At 42.3% G+C, this 21025-nt stretch overlaps 1 protein-coding gene across 2 annotated transcripts in view; it reads left to right on the top strand.

The window, feature by feature from the left end:
* The window catches only part of ZCCHC24 (zinc finger CCHC-type containing 24), a 303396-nt gene that overhangs the window by 617 nt on the left and 281754 nt on the right, over positions 1–21025 (top strand). The gene's annotated exons all lie outside the window — the stretch shown is intronic.

The raw sequence follows: 21025 nt of genomic DNA, 5'->3' as shown, positions 1-21025 counted from the left end.
CATCGGCCATGGTGCTTCAGGAGGAGAGGGGTATTTCTTGCAATACTGTTCTCTGCAGCAGTAATTTCTGACGCTTGCATTTTCTTAAGAGAACTTTCCAAGTCAGTAGTTTGACAACCACTGACTTTGGCTCTGTACGTCACTGACCTCCGGAGGCTGCAGGAAACTGACAAAGACCATGTTACCCCCTTCTACGTTGGATTTTTTTTTTTTGTTTTATTTTGTATTTTTATGTGTCTAGAAGTCAAGCAGATTTCTGATTGACTCGCGGTGTCCTTTGCCAAATTCTATAGCTTTAGAGGCATTTCGGTTTTAGTCGTTCAAGATTTTTAAAGAAAGTGGAGAGTTTTGATTTCTTTGTTGTAGGGAAACATTGTTGGTGCCTTTGCAAAGCTGTTAGGACAGAATTTTTGTTGACTGTCTGGTAAATGTTTAAATCGATTTATTTGCTATCTACAGTTAAAGTAATTTAAATATAATGGTGTGGGGGTGTATTTTCTGTGACATTTTTTCTGCACATCTACAAAATCGTTATGATGTTTTTAAGTACAATTGTAGTATTTCTTTGCTAGACTTAAAAGCATCTCTGTAACTCAAGGCTGAGCTGAAACAAAAGGGTTCCATTTAACCACAGAGAAGCTGTCCTTCCAAGAAGTGCCAAAGTATTTCCAAAGAGCGAGGGCCAGCAGAAACTTTTACGATACTTTGTATATTTTCTACTCTCTCAAGTCCTGTAACTAAGCCAAATCCCATTGTACGTGAAAGGCCAGAGCTACAATAATAGAGTTAAAGACTTTCCAGTGTCCACTTATTCTTCATTTCACTTGCAAATAACTAACCTTTATAATGTCCTGACACTCTTTCATGACAGCCAGTTTAATAAAAGATCTAGGTTTTTTTGGCTGGAGGTACCAGAAAGGGGTTTCAACTATTCCTGTAATGTACAGGGTTTCGACCACAGTCCGTGTGGGGAAAGCGAATCAGGGTTCAGTGGACAGTATGAGGTACACTAATGAGGTACTAGCAGAACCACTGTGAGGATGGGGGCTGCATATTGAGTACTTTGCTTTTTGCATTCCCTGTTCTGCCACCAGAATACAAATCACTTCCCACAGTGAACTATTGACTGGTTTGTAATACTGAGTCTGCACTGGGTTCTCTTCTTAGCTCAGACAATAACTGACGTGCAGCTGAGAGCAGCATTTGGAAAGTGACCTAACCATAACTAAAATAGCAACAGATGAGAAAGTGATTGACTCATAGGGAGAAAATAAGCCTGTGTAGCGGTGAGTTGTGCTTGCAAGGCCCCATTTCACGTAAGGTAAAGAAGCAGATGAGGAAGTGATATTATCCCAAGCTCTGTTGCCTGCAGTTTGAGTATGTAACTTGCATATTGACCAAAAGAAATTGGACCTGGGTCGGACGCTTGTGATTCACCAAGAGTTTTGTCCTGCTTACTGTTTATGCAACAATGGTGGCTTTCTGCATAGACAGCTGTTCGAAGAAGACAACTGTTTCTGCATCTGAAAGCCCACTGTACCAAATTCAGAAGCCATTAATGAAAGCTTGTATTGCAAAGCAAGAATGCCATAGACGTGTTCCACGTGTCACGTTTGCTCTCTGGTGTGAAAGAGTTTGAAGATGAACTTTTCTACAATTCAGCATGATTTTCTGAGAATGCTGCTCTAGCACTGATTTTGCCCTTATGCCATCCATTACAGAGCAAGCGATTAGAGCTGTACTTTTATAAGCAAGGATATAGTATCTTGATTTCTTGCAGTTATTTGTCATTTGACAGGTAGCAACATCATGGTTAAAAACAGTTTAGTTATTCAAATTTTCTATACTGCCTTAGCCAACAAGTGGGTCAAGGCAGTTTACAGTAATATTAGTTGCAATATAGAAAAGAACTACAAAATGTAGGGAGGAAAGAATACAATATAATAGAATTTAAAAGCCAAAGAAAATGAAAGAATAAATAAATTTAAACAATCTTGAAACAATCTTGAATTCAGATCTCCACCACCTCCACCAGGAGGCCATTCCACATAATCACCATCCTTTCTGTAAACAAGTTTTTTCAATAAGTTATTCCTGAATCTGTCCCCTTTCACCTTCGCCCTATGCCCCTTCATTCCAGAACTTCCTTTCCAATGAAAGAGACTCGCCTCCTGTGCATTTATGCCATAGTGATATTTAAATGTGTATATTATATCTCCCTTCTCCCGCCTTTCTTCCAAAGTATACATATATATATATTGAGATCTTTAAGTCTGTCCCCATACACCTTATGACAAAGACCACTGACCATTTTAGCAGCCACCTTCTGGTCCGATTCCTTCCTGTTTATATCTTTTTGAAGGTGCTGTATCCAGAATTGTACACAGTACTCTAAGGAGCCCTTTTACCAAACTGTGGTAAAAGGTGGACTAGGTGCATGCTTTTTTGGCCACCGCCACACACTGGGCAGAAGATTTCAGCATATTGTCCACAATGACACCTAGATCTTTTTCTTGGTTGCTGACTTCTAGGGTGGAGCCTAGTGTCAAATAACGATTTGGATTATTCTTCCCTATGTGCTTCACTTTACGTTTGTCCACATTAAATCTCATCTGCCATTTGGATGCCCAGTCTTTCAACTTCCTAAGGTCTTCCTGCAATTTTTCATAATCCGCATTCATTTTAACAACTTTGAATAGTTATGTGTCGTCTGCAGATATACTCACCTCACTTGTCGTTCCCATTTCCAGATCACTAATAAATATGTTAAATAGCACCGGTCCCCAATACAGATCCCTGGGGCACTCCACTATTCACCCTTCTTTACTGAGAGAATTGGCCATTTAACCCTACCCTCTGTTTTCTATCCATCAACCAATTCCTATCCTATGGGTTTTTAATTTTCTCAGGAGTCTCTCATGAAGGTTTTGGTCAAATGCTTTCTGAAAATCTAGATACAGTACATCAACCGGCTTACCTTTACCCACATGTTTATTATTCACACATTCAAAGAAATGAAGCAAATTAGTGAGGCAAGACTTCTCTGTGACTGAATCCATGTTTACTCTGTCTCATTAAACAATGTTTATCTGTGTTCAGTGATTTTATTCTTTATATTAGTTTCCACTATTTTGCCCAACACTGACATCAGACTTACCGTTCTGTAATTTTCTGTATCATCCCTGGATCCCTTTTTTAAAATAGGTGTTACACTGGCCACCCTTCAATCTTCAGGTACTACAAATGATTTTAATACAGGTTACAGATCACTAACAGCAGATCTGCAATTTCATATTTGAGTTCTTTCCATACCCTGGGGTGTATACCATCCAGTCCAGGAGATTTACTACACTTTGATGATTTGACTCAGTACATCTTCCAGTTTCACCGAGATTTCTTTCAGTTCCTCTGCTTCATCACTCTTGAAAACCATCTCTGGTACAAGTAGATCTCATGCATCTTCTTCAGTAAAGACCGAGGCAAAGAATTCATTCAGCCTCTCTGCTATCGCCCAGGGCCGCCGAGGGGGGGGGGAGGGGGACAAAATTCCCCAGGCCCGGGCCTCCAAGGGGGGCCCGGCGCCGCAGTCCCACCTGCCCTCCGTCATCGACTGTCTGCCACCGGGCCGGGCCCCCTGCATTGATATCACAGCACCTCTCACTTCCGTGTGAAAGCGCTGCAGGCAGCAGGGCAGCAGATCGCCTCCCTTCGGGCCTCCTTCCCTCCCTGTGTCCTGCCCTCATCTGAAGTAATTTCCATGAGGGCGGGACATAGGGTGGGAATGAGGCCCGAAGGGAAGCAATCTGCTGCCTGCAGCGCTTTCACACGGAGATGAGAGGCACTGTGATTTCAATGCACGGGGCCCGGCCTGGTGGCAGACAGAGGGTGGGGGTAGAGGCGACCTCGGGGGGGGGGGGGCCGCCTTGCCCCGGGCCCGGCCCAGTCTATTGGTGGCACTGCTATGGCCTTGTCCTCCCTGAGTGCCTCTTTTACTCCCTGATGATCTAACAGTCTCACAGATTCCCTCACAGGCTTTCTGCTTCTGATATACCTGAAAAAGTTATTACTAAGAGTTTTTGCTTCTGAGGCAAGTTTCTCTTCATATTCTCTGTTGGCCTTCTTTGTCAATGCTTTGCATCTAATTTGCCAGTGCTTATGTGACTTCTTGTTTTCTTTATTTGGATCTTTTTTCCATATTCTGAAAGATGTTCTTTTGGTGCTAATATCCTCGTTCATGTTTCCCTTTAACCATGATGGCTGCTTTTTCTTCTATCCACTTTTATTAATATGTGGAATACATCTGGTCTGGGTTTCCAAAATGGTATTTTTAAACAACTTCCTTGCCTGATTTAAAATCCAAACCTTTGCAGCTGAGTCTTTCAGCTTTTTAAACTCTGCACTATGTGAGAGCTTTCCCTCATTTCCCTTCTCACTGCTGCTGCCTTCCCACCCCCATCTTCTCTCAAGCTGGCCAGAAGATTAAAGAAGTATCAGCACTCTGTGGGCCCTGTAAGCATGGACCCAAGTTAAAGCACTGCATTGTCCCCTCCTCCTAACAGTCCTCCTCCTCAGTCACTATGGGTTTTTTACACCTGGATCTCAGTTCCGAATATGAGGGTATAAAGCGGCCGGATGATACTGGCAATATTCAGATGAAGTTAGGACTGTCTGCTAATTGAGTAACTCCTGGCTCTGCCTTAGCTCCACCCCCACACTGCCCTGGCATAAGAGGACACCAACATGTAGGTGACAAGAATGCACATAAATGAGCAGAATAGAAATATATATGCATGTATCTGTGCACATACGCGTGTAAATGCCAGTATTTTGGTTCTGTGCTATTATATAAGATGGTGCCTAAATGCAATGGCACATAGATCAAAGGTGGGCATACACATGTGCAGAGCATAGGCAGGGCACACGTTGCATACAATTATAGAATGCTGTAATTTATGTACATTTTTTAACAATCTAGGCAGGAGCATTTACACCATGACTGGTGTAAGTGGTTGTGCCTAAGTTGTATGTGTGCATTTGCGCTGCTACGTTAGTGTTCTTTAAAAAAAAAAAAAGGCGCCTCCTTTCTTTCTAGAACAGAAGCCAGATAAGCGCCTTCTTGGCACCTAAAAATACATGCCCCTTTATATAGAATTGCCCTCCACCCAGATAGAGATGGGGCAAATGGTAATTTTCAAGGGCATTATCTGGGTAATGCTACTAAAAATTAGTGACTGGTTCTAGTGAGTCACTCCTACCTGGAGTAGAAGAATAGCCTAATGGTTAGTGCATTGGCCTTAGAACCAGGAGAATTGGTTTCAAGTCCCACTGTAGCATCATGTGATTCTGGGCAAGTCACTTAACCCTCCATTGACAGCAGACTCTTCATTTTCCACCCCATTCTTCAGTCCTGCTCCTTTGCACCAATCTCTCCCCCCACCCCAGAACACTCACTGGTTCTCTCCAAAGACCCTGTGTTGTGCTCAGCTTCCTCAGGGCCCCACACAGTCTTTGCAGCTCAGCATCTCCTTCCTGTGACTAAAAGCCTTCCCATTGGCTGGATTCTACCACAGCTTCTGCACTGGAAGGGGGGAATATTGGAGAGCTGCAGTGGGCTAAACTCTGAAAAATATCCACCCCCGCAGCCGTCCTTCAAGCTTTAGACACCTAGTGTACAATTTTTTAGAATCCTGAAAAAATCCAGGCAGTTGGCAATCCTGGTCTCCTGAATGTGCAGAATACAAATGGAATATCTACAATTAATAGATAATAAATAAAACCCTTGAGGTTCAACATGTTAATAAGAGAACTACAACCCAATATTCTTGGATGAAAAACCAAGTTTTTAAGGAATGACAGAATGTATGTGACAATAATTTTACCAGCTTTGTTTGCTTCTGAGTAGTACACAGCGCTTTGTTTGAAAGTAATCACATTAGAGATGCTGGCCAGTAAAGAATTATATTGCATTTTAAGAGACCTAAGCTGTTGAAGGGTAGACTTGGACGGTGAAGTATAAAGAGTAGTTTCCAGCTGATGAATTTCCTTTAGCAATTTTAGCACTATTAACCTTGCGAAGATGAGATGAGTAGCTAATTATTTCACCTCTTAGCCAGGACTTAAACGCCTCCCAAACTGAAATATAGGAAAGTACAGAGTTCTTGTTGTTGTCGAAGAATTCAGCAGAATTTTGAGATATATGTTGTATAAACGCCACATCTGATAGAATAGTATTGAGTCTCCAGAGAGAAGAATTAAACTTATTGGTCAACCAATTGAAGTCATATGTTACAGCTGCATGGTCAGAGATGGAGATTTCATGAATTTTTGCATCAGACAGCTTGGGGATCAAATCCTTAGTTCCCAACACGTAGTCTATTGTGGAATAAGTACGATGGGGAGCTGAAAAAAAAGTATATTCTCTAGATTTCGGGTATAACATTCTCCAAAGATCAGACCAGCCATTGGATTGCATAAGATTATTAACTGTACTCCTGACTTTGAGTTTAGCTGGCCTGCAATCTGAAGATCTATCTAGACAAGGATCTATTGGGAAGTTAAAATCACCCCCTATTATAGCAAGTAAGCGCATTTGGGCCAGATGCATTAATGGTGTGAAAAAAGTTGGGATCATCAGCGTTAGGAGCATGGACGTTGACTAGTATGATAGGTTTGTCCTCAAGGATCCCTTCTAGGCGAGACCGTCTCCCTTCTTTTTCGCTGGCGTGAGAGATTAGCTGGAAAGTCAATGACTTTGCAATAAGGGTAATAACACCATTTTACCGACCTTTTGCAGGGCTAAAAAAACACTTATCCAACCATTTACGCAAAAATGTAGAGCTTTCTTGTGCATCAAGATGAGATTCCTGTAATAAATATCTGCTTTTTTATTCCTCAGATATAACATGAGCTTTTTCCTCTTCATGGAATTTGAGATTCCCTTTACATTAAGGGAAGAATTCGTAGGTTCTTCATGAGAATAATGAAATATGAAATCAGTGTGTTGTGCCATAGGGCATATGCATGCAAGGAATATTGGAACTATCATACTAGGATAGGATCCTCCATAAAAATAAAAATAAAATATATGAAAAGGAGAGAAGCTGCAATCTTACTCAATGACAAGAGATCAAACTGTAGGGCAGGATTCACTTTCATGGAAGTTCTGCAGGACATCAGGATCAAAGTAATGCTTAGTAATGTTATGAAGGGTTACACGCATAGTTGCAGGGTACAATAGGCTATACTGAGCCCCCATAGCCTTCAGCTTCGGACGCATTGCCAAGAACAGCTTTCTCTTTTTAGCAGTGGTTTTAGAGAAATCAGGGACTAGCAGGAGTTTTTCCCCTGCATGAAACACCGGGGATTTGGTTCTGACAGCTGTCAGGATTGACATCATTTACATAGTAACATAGTAGATGACGGCAGAAAAAGATCTGCACGGTCCATCTAGTCTGCCCAACAAGATAAACTCATATGTGCTACTTCTTGTGTATACCTTACCTTGATTGTATCTGCCATTTTCAGGACACAGACCGTAGAAGTCTTGCCTAGAACTAGCCCCACCACCCAAACACCAGCCCCGCCTCCCAATCTCGGCTAAGCTTCTGAGGATCCATGCCGCAAAAATCTAACAATGATTGGGCGCGGGTAGCTTTTTCCCTGTATGGGCCGTATTGAAATACGGTAAGCACTTTCAATATCAATGTCCGAGTCAGCTGAGAGTGCTGCAATATTTATGAAGAGGGTCTTTAAAAATCGGATCATGTTCTTACCCTCAGACTGCTCAGGGAGCCCAAGAAGCCGGATGTTATTCCTCTTCAGATGATCAGAGAGATCTTCTATCTCTCTCTGCATCGTTACTATCTTATTCAGTTTTTGCATGGTTTCCTGCTGAAACACGTCATGGGCGGCCATACGGTCTTCTAAAAATTCAGTGTGGGCGTTGAACTGGGCAAGCTGGGTAGAAATCGTGACTAGCTCTGATTTAATTTCTGCTGTTGAGTTTAGATTTTGCTGCATCAGGTCCCGTAGGGCTTTGATGTCGTTAGCGAGAGACTCAGTGCTGCCGGAAGGCAAAGGTGTTTGAAGAGCCTTGTCAGCGGCAACGTCCGACTTGTTTCGCTTGGAGGCTGGGGGGGGGGGGGGGTAAGAGCTGTCATTTCTACTAGTTTTGGACGCCATTACGTTAGTTGTCAAACTGCAATACCGTGACTTTAAAAAGCCCCAAAGAGTTGGCTGCTACGGATCCGTTATTAATGATGCCGGCAGGGAGAACAGTTTAAGCGTCCATGCCAGTTAGCTTCACGTGCCTCCCACCGAGATTTTTTGTTTTTTAATATAAAGATTTCGGGCTCCATATTCAAGAAAAGCTGAGCTCCTAAATTTATGCTTCTAAGTTAGGTTCCTAAATTTGTGCCCTATTTTCAGCCGAAAATTCATCTTAAGTTAGGAGCATAAAAATTATGCTCATAAATTTAAGATAGCAGAAGAGAGTTCTGAAGTACACAAACAAAACAGCAAACAAGAAAAAAAAAGTACAAATGGGCCTTCAAGAAATGGAACAATTGAGAGTCCTTCAATAAATCGACCCACAAATTTAAGCCTGCCATTCATTTGCCTAGATTTATGAGCCTAGTGCTGAAAATCAGTATTAAGCTCCTGACTTCTTTTCCCCACTCTAAATCTGCCCATTACCATCCACTTTTGCCCCTAAATTTAAGAGTTCAGTGAAAATTTGAGTACAAATGTATGCACTCAGCCATACTAAATTAAAAGAGACGAGGAGTTAGGAGCATAACTCCTTTGAATATTGGGCTCTTCCTTGTTTTGGGAGGGTTATGAAATAAATTGGCTGAGAGAATTTCTTGAATTATGTCACAGCTTACCATGTGGCAGTCTGGAACTACCGCTGGCCCAGTGTGGGTGCCGGTGGTAGTTCCACCCCCAGTGTGCGCCATTTCTGGCGCTAGAGAAAATAGGTCCCTATTTTTTACCGCTGGGTTAGTTAGGGAGCCCTTACTGCCACCTCAATGGGTGGCGGTAAGTGCTCCCCTCCGCATGGCCGTGCGGTAAGTGCAGTCTTACCGCACGGCCATTTCTTTTTTTGGCCTTTTTACCCGCTGTGGTAAAATGGGCCTCAGCGCGTGGCAAAAACGTCCGCTGCCGCTAGCAGAGGGCTCCTTTTACCATAGTTTAGTAAAAGGGTCCCCTCAATTTGACAGCATTTATTTCCCTGGACAGTTACAGCCTGCTGAGTGACCGTGTGGGAAAGAATAGTGGGAGCAGAGATTTGTGTCTGTTCCTGACGGCACAATATATAGATTCTTTTTGTTATTTTTAAGGACTCGTTTGTTTGTATTATTAAGCTTATCTTTTTATTCTAGTGTTTTAAAGAGAAAGTTTTAACAGGGGAAACATTTGTAAAAGAACTCTCTGTTGGTCAAATTTCGAGCAGAGTCACATTTTGATTGTGTTCCACAGGATTGTATTAAACAAATTGAAAGTAACAGCAGCAACAGCAGCAGAAATTGTGGAGACCTGAAGAAAACAGAAAGTAGAGATGCCAAAATAAATTATTCAGACAGAACCCAGAGCAGGGAACTGGGGAAGACTGGATGCAAGAAAAGGCTGGGGGGGGGGGGGGGGGGGGGGGTTGCAGCTGCCTCCTCTTTCAGAAGCGGTGACAGTAGAGCAATTTTCTGCATGGAGGGCTGTTGGAACTCAGAGCAAAAGTCACCACAGCTCTCCTCCACTTCTAGACAGGAAGAGAAGGACTGCAGAAAATTGCTCATTGTCACTGCTTCTGGAGGAGCTTGAGAGCAGACAGCAAACAAGGAAAAACAAGTAGCTAAAGCATAAATATATAGCAGGAACTAAAGAAAGTTACTTTAGTCACCAGAAGGAGATCAAAACATGAGACGTGAATGGTTAAGGAGAGGTGAATTTTAAACCTAACGATTAGAGACTATGAATAGCAGCACAGAATAGATGGCTGTGTACAAGATGGTCCACAGCCAACGTAGATAAAAATGGTAAAATAGACAAATGCAGATTCTTTAGCATTGATCTGGAAATGGTCAAACATTTCATCACTGGGTGCTATGGGCTTATATCAAAGACCTGTAGAAAGAAAAGCACAACATGGTAACGTGTCTCATCCACTGGAAACTGTGTAAACACTTTAACATGGCTGTGCCAGAAAACCACTGACGATCCTGATTATGTAAAGCAAAGTCATTCTGATCACCTGGGACATTCCCATTTCCATAGATGAAAAGCCTGATGGAAGAAAACTGGACACTGTGGTACAGGACAAAAGCACAAGAACGTCATTGTTAATAGAGGTGTTTTACCAATGTACAAGGAGGCTGTCATTGGCACAATGCAGCTGTTGAGATGTGTACTGGCAGTAAATATGAGAAACATGAGACTATCTCCAACATTCCCTGGTATAGAGATGAGGTTCGTTTCTGTCATGTGCCCCCGGATTCTATATAGTGCGCCTAGAGATCCACGCTGAAATCCAAAGAGTATTCTACAGCAACGCGCATAACTTAATTGGCTTAACAAGCTAATCAGCATTTATAACAGCTCTTAACATGCAATAATGAGCACTAATTAGTAATAATTAGAATTTATGCACACAATTTGCTAAGCGCATTCTGTAATGCAGTGCACCTAACTTCTAATGCACGCAGGCAAAAAGGGGTGTGGTTATAGGCGGGGAAATGGACATTTCTTGGGTGTTCCGAAATTTACATGCATAGTTATAGAATATGACCCAACATAAAAAAATACCTGGACAGCTGCGACACAATATAACCAAAGGCCGTAATGGACATTACCTGACTCTTCCTTCCCCTCTCCCCCTCTAAGTGTACCCCGCAATTGTACCTACCATACATGTACCTTATCTACCATAATATCACCTTGTATTCATTCATACCTTGTATTTGTTCAGACTGGAACCGGCTAACGCCGTTAACGGTAATATGTAAGCCACATTGAGCCTGCAAAAAGGTGGGAAAATATGGGATGCAAATGTAACAAATAAATAAATAAATCTTCATGTTTTCATTGGTGTAAATGGATGCACGTAGTTTTAGGTGCTGGGGTATCAACTATGTGTATTCTATATACTGCACCTAAATCTAGTCGTCATTGATTTCCGCACCGATATTTTAGACAGCATATATAGAATCTCCCCCGTAATCTGCAAAACTAACCTATTTGGAGACATTACCCTGGGTGACCTTGGCCAAGTTGCTCAGTCTTGCTCAAATTTATGTCACATTTATAGCTAGAGCTTCTGATTTTAGGACATTAGTAAAGCATCCCAAAGTAAAAAATAAATAAATAAAAATTAAATTAAAGTAGGTCTCTATTGGATTACACACTGGAAAAACACCACCTTCTCTAGTATTGTTTTATCCCTTCCCAGGATTCTTTTGTATTGTACATTGAATTTTTAACAGCTGTTAAGTGGCACAAATGTACATATTTGATTCCACCAGAAAAGGTGCCAAGCAAAAATGTGTGGTATGAAAACACTAATAAACACTGATTTTTTTTTTTGTACTGTCAAAGAACACCTAATGGAAACTAAACACCTAAACATACGGTTTATAATTACCTATAAATAAAAGCCCTAATTATGACTGAACATTTCTCATGGCTGAGGGTGACTGATCTCACCATCTTATTGCTATTGTGGCATTCCAGGTCACAGAAGGTAGCTATTTCAAAAGTCACACAAGCTGCCAGACAGGAAAGCGATATCTTTCTATGAACTGGCCTGGGATTTCTATTCATTCTATTCTGTTCTCTGATTTATATTCCGCCTATATTTCTCTTTAGATTGAAGACAGATTACAGCATGAGATCTTCAACAGGATGAGGAGATAATACGTTAAACAATTCACCATGAAATACAAATAGACATTACGTTTTCCTTTTACCAGAGTTGAGAATAAGTATGTCTTTAAAGCTTTCTGAAAGAGAAAATATGGAGTAATGTGTTTGATATGTATGGGGAATTCATTCCATATTTTTGCACCTTGAATGGAAACATTGACTTTAAGTGGATTTTCTTCGCAGTAGGATAACCTAATCCTAGAGTTGTCAGAAAATACTTTTGTATTTGTTTGAGTTTAAACGATGGCTAGAAAATTTCAGTGACCTCTGGTAGCATGAGTGAGGGTGGGTCTAGAGCCCAGACAAAGCAGAGCCACACCGTGGGTTCAGGGGAACAGAAAACAATACTTTGCCAGGTATGAGGGATGCCGTTAGCCACTTTTTACCACTGTTTGGTTAAAGGGCCCCTTAGCGTTTGTTTGAGAGCAATAGAACCTATGCCATATAAAGACTTGAATACTAACCCCGCTGTTTACAAAGCCGCTTACTCAAAGTGAATGGGCCGCGTTGGCAGTAATCACTGCCAGCCGCTAGAACAGCTTAGTAAACAGGGAAGTTAAATTTAATTCGCTGTTTGATAGGTAACAAATATAAGGGGCCCTTTTACAAAGGCATGCTGAAAAATGGCCTGCGGTAGTGTAGACGCGTGTCTTGGGCGCGCGTGCAGAATCATTTTTCAGCGCACCTGTAAAAAATGCCTTTTTTAAATTTTTGCCGAAAATGGACACATGGCAAAATGAAAATTGCTGCATGCCCATTTTGGGTCTGAGACCTTACCACCAGCCATTGACCTAGCGGTAATGGTCTATGTGCGTAAAATGCCGATTACCGCCCGCGCATCAGAAAATAAAAATATTTTCTGGCGCGCGTAGTGGACGCACATCAAAAATGAAATTACCGCAGGGGCCACACGCTAGCCGGGCAGTAACTCAAAATTGACGCAGATTGGGCGCATTAGCACCTACGCGGTTTAGTAAAAGGGCCCCTAAGCTTCTTAATAGGAGAGATGCTCTCTTATATTTTCCCAGGCCATAGATTAATTTGATGTCTTTTCAAACAATTGTAATTTTTTTAAACAATTTAGTCAAAATTTCACTGTTCGTGATAGGATTGCCATTTATTTCCAACTTTGTAGAGGCGTGTAAGCCAAAATGTTGCATTTTGTTGAGTTTCCAGTACCGTTTATGAGGTTTTTTTTTGTTTGTTTTGTTTGGGTTTTAAAAAACATAAAAACATTTTTTTCTCATTTCAGGGGAAATGTCATCAGTAGTGTACTGTATTGCGCAGTAGTGCACTATTCAATAGTGCATCTGTTGATAAATAGTGCACATTAATGAGCACTAGGGCACACTATTAAGCTCCTCCTTCATACCATTTATTCCCTCCCCCGGTCTTTCTTTTTATTTTTCTAAAGTGTAAACCTGTTTAACTTTTGCTTTGAGAGGGAATATCCTACACTTTGATTCCATCCTCTTTCTATCTAAGGATTCTTGGGAATTTAATCTTGGTGTTTTTGAATTCTGTTTTTGTCTCTACCACCTCTAACAGACTCAATAAATCAGACCCTGTTGGTTAGGGTACAGATCTTGTTGTAATCACTTGATTTATACCCAGCGAACGCTATAAAACCATTACCAGTTGTCGCAGTCCCTCAGCAGGCTGGTGTTTGCCTTTTAGCGTCTGTTAGCCATGTTACCATCAGTGACAGTTTGATGTATTGCAGACTTTTCTCCAGTGGAATGTATTGCAAATAATGTTAGGTTCAGGAATTAGCCACATTTTAGAATTGGGGAAAGATACTTTTCATGAGTTTAAAATTCCTCTGGGCTGAGATCTTTTTACAGGCACCAGGGTAGGTTATACAGTTTGTCATTTGATACCCTACGTCCCTATTTGAATTCTTAAGTTCGGCCCACCAGTGCCAACTAGTGGTACCCATGTTTCACCAGGTCTCTTTAGTTTCACAGCGTAATGTAATGTTTAGCTTAATGGGACTTAAGCTAAAGAACCAGTTGCTGGCCTATTTAACGCTGGAAACTGCCTTAATGACTTTTAAGAGTCTACTTAGGGGTCCTTTTACAAAGGCGCGCTGAAAAATGGCTTGCGGTAGTGTAGGCGCGGGTTTTGGGCATTCGCCGATCCATTTTTTAGCGTGCCTGTGAAAAAGGAGCTTTTAAAAATTTTTGCCGAACGTGGACACATGGCAAAATGAAAACTGCCGCACATCCAGTTTGGGTCTGAGACCTATACTTGGCGCATGTCTGTTACACGCTCCCGAAAATAAAAAAAATATTTTTCAGACATGCATATTGGACGTGTGGCAAAAATGAAATTACCGCAAGAGCCACGTGTAGTCGGACGGTAACTCCACTTTGGCACGCGTTGGGCGCATGTAGACGCTTACACAGCTTAGTATAAGGACCCCTTAAAATTGTTATTTTTTTTCACGAGTCCTTCCCTTAGGTTTTTGAGGTGTGATTCCACCTTTTTAGTTTTTTTTTTTTCTTGTGCAGCTAGTGGAATTTGGGGTGCCAGGGTGTTCTCTGGTGACCCTGCAGGCTTTTTCTTTTCTTTTTTGATTTCTGATTTTGTGTACTGCTTTTGCTTTACTCTTTTATGTGGTTGACATTCCTTTTTCTGAGTACTTTGGTTGTATTGCTATTTTATTTATTATGTACCACGCTTTAATAGTTGCCCTTAAGCAGTTTATCAAATAAAATAACCTTGTACCTTGAACTATTACAGTATCTCCCATCAAATCAGCATGGCTGCCATAAAAAATTGTTCCTATGCAGAGCTGCTAAGTTTATTTGTTTATTAAGATTTAATTACCACTTGTATGAAGAAATTCATCCAAGTCAGTGAACAACAAGTTACCCAGTTCTAGGAGGGCTTTAGGATTGTCATAGATTTCTGAAAACTGCATCATGATGGATTGTGAGACCTGCAGCATAACACCATGCACTTGTGCAAACCATTGAGCAGGGGTAAGTGCGCATGCCTAAGGATGGCATGGGAGCCTTGCTTGTGTTCTGCCCATGCTCTACCCAGGGGCAGACTGGGGATGGTCTCGGCCCCCCTGCCGGCCGCCGCCCGACACCCCCCTGCCGCCACAGCCAGTGCCCCCGCTGCCCCAGTCTTACCTGAGGGGTCCTGGTAGTCTGGTGGCCTCTGTGAGGGGCATGTTCTTTCCTGCCCCCTGCACTGCCACTATTCCCCTGCCTGCTTGCACCTCTGTGTTTTCAAAATGGCAGCCAAGACTTCCCACGGTAGTTTTGCGGGTCTCAACAGTCTCGCGAGACTTCCCCAGGGAGTCTCAGGCGCCATTTTGAAAGTACGGTGGTGCCGGGCGGGGGGAATAATGGCAGCCCAGTGGGCAGGAAAGAACATGTTTCCCCCCGCTGAGGCCACTAGATCACCAGCGGTGCACTGGGCATCCAGGCATCTGGTCAGAGCCTCTGTGTCCCCTAGAGCCTCTGGGCCCTTGGGCGCTGTCCGGCTGCACAAATGGTCAGTCCGCCCTGGCTCTACCCCAGTGTAAGTAAAGCTTGTATTTGCAAAACTGCACCTAGGTGCCATACTACCATTTACATGTGTAGCACACATAAATGTGAGTGTCTAGTTTTAGAATTGTCTTTTACGCACGCTCAGGGGCAAAGTTTGAACGGACCTATGTTTTACACACATTCCCCTGGGTTCTATAAAGATCACCCACATTTGGGTTTGGATCCCAAATTGGCGTCCAAAATAATTAGTTAATGGCCTGGCTGCAATGACTTAATTATTGGTGCTAACAAGCATTTAATTGGTACTAATTATGATTGTTGGCACTAATTATTATTTGGGCTTCAATCTGGCTACGCACTAGTCTATAACAATGGGCACTTAAATTGGATCACTCACAACTCAAGAGGACATGGCCATGGGAGGGGCATGGGTGGGTCAGGGGCATTCACAGAAGATGTGCGTAGTATTACAGTATAGCAGAGATCTGCACCCAGTTTGCTCGCCAGGATTTACACCAGGTTTTAGCTAACATAAATCCTTGCACCAAACATTGAGCGCTGAATTCTGTGCCCAAGGTTGAGCACCAAATCCCTGAGTCCGGGGGTGCCTGGGGTGGAGGGGAAGTGCACACATTGGTAGGAGTTTCTATAAGGGGGTTGCGGGTCCACTATAATGTGGAGATTTCAGGAGCCCCCAGAATGGGCCTTGAGGGATGTCTCACAGAGCAGCATACCAAACTTTGGAGTTGACAATGGTATGTCCAATGAGTGTGGGTTAGGGGGCATGACAGATCATCCATTTGGGGGGGCAACTGGTGCTATGATGGCCGTCTGTGGTCAGTGAACTCCTTGGACACGCTGTTGTCAGATACGTGTTTGGTTTAGGGTTTATGGCTGGGTGCTCTAAATGCAGCGAACATGGGTTTGATTTCCCCTCTGTGTGTTTGGAATTACTGTTTTATTTCCCCTGCCATAGTGGCTGCAATGTGCTAGGTGGGTGTGTGTGACATGCTGGGCAGTTTTGTATTGGTCCAAAGACCTTCCCCCCTCCCCCTTCCTTTCCATGTCATCTCATAGGTTGGGAGTTTGCTGCAACACATTCTAGTAGATATGGGGTTGGTGGGCACACGGTAATGAGGGTAATTACATACTCAGGCCAGGCCTTGATTGGGGTGCTGTCATTGGTATTTGTGTGTTTAGAACTGGTGGTGGGGTCTTGAGGCGCTCCCCTATATGCCGGTTTAGGGCAGGGTCGTCTTGTCGTATGCGCCTGTACTGGCACCGGAGTGACTCAAGGTCCTGGTGGATGCTGAAGCGTTTGCAAAACAAGTTGGTGGAGACAGGGTTCTTGTGATGGGCCTTCTTGGAGTCACATACATTATTATTTTTTAAAGACATGTTGTGCAATGCTCCTCACATAACCTGTGACAGAAGGCTACAGCCAGATTGGTGGGGAGGGGGAGCTGAGGGGGTGGGTATGCAGTACATGAGCACAGGAGCTGTGCAAGCTGAGGTGACCATGAGGCATATTTTCAAAGCACTTAGCCTTCCAAAGTTCCATAGAAACCTATGGAACTTTGGAAAGCTAAGTGCTTTGAAAATATGCCTCCATGGGGACAGAGGATGGCTTGGTGGCCTTTCTGTGGAGCATGTGCACTGTTGCTGGGAGGTGGGGATGGGCAGTGGGGTAAAGCAGGTGCACCTTTGGCCAGCTCAATGTACTTTAATGTCACATTCCCATCAGTATGTAGGCGTGGGCAGGATGCTGGTGTGGGGAGGAGAGCATAATTACTTATAGTAACATAGTAGATGACGGCAGAAAAAGACCTGCACGGTCCATCCAGTCTGCCCAACAATATAAACTCACATGTGCCATTTTTTTGTGTATACCTTACCTTGATTTGTACCTGTCTTTTTCAGGGCACAGACCGTATAAGTCTGCCCAGCACTATCCCCGCCCCCCAACCACCCGCCCTGCCTCCCACCACCGGCTCTGGCACAGACTGTATAAGTCTGCCCAGCACTATCCCTGCCTCCCAACCGCCAGCCCCGCCTCCCACCACCTGCTCTGGCACAGACCGTATAAGTCTGCCCAGCACTATCCCCACCTTCTAACCACCAGTTAAAAGATTATCATTGGATATTCTTTACATTCTGATTTCACCAATGTTTTGTTATTCTTTCTAATGAAAAATCAATAAAAGGAACCTCACTGTATGTGACCTGCCTCTGTATGGTGGTTGCACATGAATGGTGCTATGATTCTGGGGTGCACTGCTTCAAACTCACCTTGCCAGGGTGCTTCTAATGGATCTGCATGCCCTCATGGAGGCATGGGGGAGGGGGCAGGTGCTGCTGGTGCTGAAAAATTTTCTCTAGGCATAGGAGGACCAGGAGCTCTGTCTCTGGCACACTGAAATTAGAGACATGACTGTGCACACTGAACAATGTTCCTCATATATGTACATTCTGCATATGGAGAGAACGTGCTACCATTGCCGCAGACATTTTCTTGACGTGGGGAACCGGTACTGCCATAGCACGTTTTGCATTGTGTATTTTCGATTGGCAGAAATGTTTATCTCCAAACGTCTATTATGTTTGCAGTGCGTCCTCTTTCTAAAGGTTCTTTTGTGTGTATTTTCGAATATCATAAAATGTTTAGTTCTTTCTTCCATTATGAACTGATGTTTTAAAATGTTTTCCGATAGACGTTTATTTCGCCATTTGAATGTCATATTCAATCCAACCCTAGCTGAGATAATATTTAACCATCTCTCTGACCTGATGTGCAACTTTCTTTAAATTAGTCCTTACTTTCAAACTCCTCTTACTCTCTTACATATCTATATGTTCCATCTTTGCTTATACCCTACACTGTCGATTAAAATGTCCTATTTACGTATTATGTTGACATTATAAGTTACAATACTTTCTAATGTTATTTGAATATTTTTACTGCTGTAATTGTCTATTGCTCATGTTTGATTTATTCTTACTGTACATCGTCTTGACTGAATTCATTCAAAAAGGCGGTAAATAAATCCTAATAAACAAATATTGAAAATGCCCCTGTACGCATTTTTTTTCTTAAAAATATGCATGTGCAAAGGGCAGGGACACCCGAGTATTATATTCTTATTGTTTGCAGATTGGACATTTCTTATGATTTATTTGTTTTGAGCAAACTACGCATGGCCATTAAAACCCTTTAGTGTCCAATGTTCCCATCAATCTGTTCCCATATGGCTTATTACGGGAACATTGGACACTAAAGGGTTGTTAATGGAAACTATAGAAAAAAGGCATTTTTATGGCTGCAGTAAAAATCACCTTAGAAAGAGGGTGCGCTAGGGACACTTTTTACCGCAGCTTAGTAAAAGGATCCCCAAAAGAGAACAAGATGAGGAAGGAACAAGTTACTAATCCTTTGTATCGTTTTGATACCTTTTGTGACTGTTTCACTTGTTCTTATGGGCTATTTGCCTCATTGTCTTTCTATCCCTTTTTTTGTATGTATTTGTACAGTATTGAAGAGTCCAATAAATGGGAATTTTATTCTAATTAAGAGCAAGTATAAATCTCCGAAATGGCAACTGTTAATGCTAGTAGAGGAAAAGACTTCAGAATCTCGGTTTCAGCTGTTACCATATAATTCAATATTTAACTAGCTGACCGCTCTGCTCTGCGTGTTAAACTTTTCATACACGCTAGCGAGAATCCTCATCAGTCATAAAAACCTCTACTTCAACACTTTCTTTTGTTATATGACTATTATTCAAATAGTACTTAGCTGTAGTGTGTGCAAGGGCAAAATATACTAGTCCAAGCCCAACGGCAAGCTTCCGCTTCGCTCGTGGCTTCTTAAGGAGCTGGACGGCATAACCCTTCTTCGCACCTATAACAGTATAACCAAGAATTACTCAATCAGTTAACATCCAGAAATAGAGTAAGTGGAACAACTCACATTTTCGCCGAATGAGGAAATACCTTCACAACCCCTCAGCTTACAACAGCACAATTGTTTCTGTTGAACCGGAAGTATTTATAGTGCTTCCCGTATTCGCTGATTCCCGCTCTATACGGTGCATATTTTAAAGGGCATTCCCTATGTTCTTAAAGGAACGCTTTCCATTCTACACGGTTGTTTAAACCTTCTGGCATCAAGGATCTCAATCTACAGATCCAGCGTTGTTCTCTTTGTATTAATTGGCGATTTCGATCCCCTCCTCTAATATTGATTGGAATTTGATCCAAAACTATACATTTCAGATCCTCAAATTTATGGGCATGCTGTTTACTATGTTGTACTAAGGGGGCATCTATTCGTGAATGCTTCAAATTATGCTTATGATCGCTTAACCTATTTTTCAGGGGTCGTGTCGTTTTGCCCACATAGATTTTACGACATGGGCACATTATTATGTATACCACGTGATTGGATTCACAATCTGTATTATATTTTAAATGGTATTCTCGTCCATCAAGTGGATTTTGAAATATTTGTGTCTTTATCATCAAAGGACAAAAAATACATTTCAAACAGGGTTGATGTCCTGGATCCCTTATATCCAAGTCTGATGATTTATCTTGTAATATTTCTTTCGAATTCTTTCGGAGATTTATACTTGCTCTCATTACGTATATTGTATTAACATTAAGTAAGAGCAAGGACCAAAGAGATTATTGTTATTCTAATTAAGAGCAATCTCTAAGGCTCATTTTTGCCTTTGAATATACTATACCTACTTAATATTAACTATTAACATTTGAACCTGCCATTAGGGGACCCTTTAGTAGTCTGTGTGCATTGAGGGAGAAGGTGTTTGAGAGATTTGATGTATTTTAGCCACAGACTTGTACTAAATTGTGCACTGGGATCAGGAGAATCCCTCAACCCCACTTATCTAAGAGATCCGTTATATATTTTTTGAGTATTCAGTGAGACTCTCTTTCTCTCTTATCACAGTTTAGATGAGGATGCAACTAAGACTTTAAGGATGGCACATGCATAATGAACAGTTTGCATCAGTGCAAAATACCAATATATACTTCAGCTTCAAAATGATGCCCTAAGCCACAGCATAATTTCAGCAAAGACCCTCACTGTGAAGTCCAGGTACCCTCCTTTGGTCCTGGCTGCCCACCAACCGGGTAAGGACTCATTGCAGGATTTCTCTCTGATGATCCAGACACACCTTGACCTAGTGACCCCTTTCTGTAGGGTCCGTGTACTCGTCCCTGAGGCCAGGCTGCCTTTCGGTAGGGTGGAGAAAGAAAAGGATATCTTAACCCAGGGGTCCTCAAATCCAGTCCTCGAGATCCACAACCCAGCCTGGTTTTCAGGATTTCCACAATAAATATGTATGAGATCTGTTTTGCATTCACTACTTCCATTGCACGCAAATAGATCTCATACGTATTCATTTTGGAAATCCTTAAAACTAGGCCGGGTTATGGACCTTGAGAATTAGATTTGAGGACCTCTGTCTTACCCCCTCATTACCTTCATTAAAGCACTGCAGCACTTCTTTTTAAAATATGCCTCTCTCAGCATGCAGATCCGACAGTGGATCAGGTTCCTGTCAATGGTTTCAGGCACCCAC

This window comes from Microcaecilia unicolor, chromosome 5 (genome assembly GCF_901765095.1).
Source record: "Microcaecilia unicolor chromosome 5, aMicUni1.1, whole genome shotgun sequence".
NCBI lineage: Eukaryota > Metazoa > Chordata > Amphibia > Gymnophiona > Siphonopidae > Microcaecilia > Microcaecilia unicolor.
The sequence above is the reverse complement of the archived record's forward strand: the minus strand, read 5'-3'. Positions and strand labels throughout refer to the sequence as shown.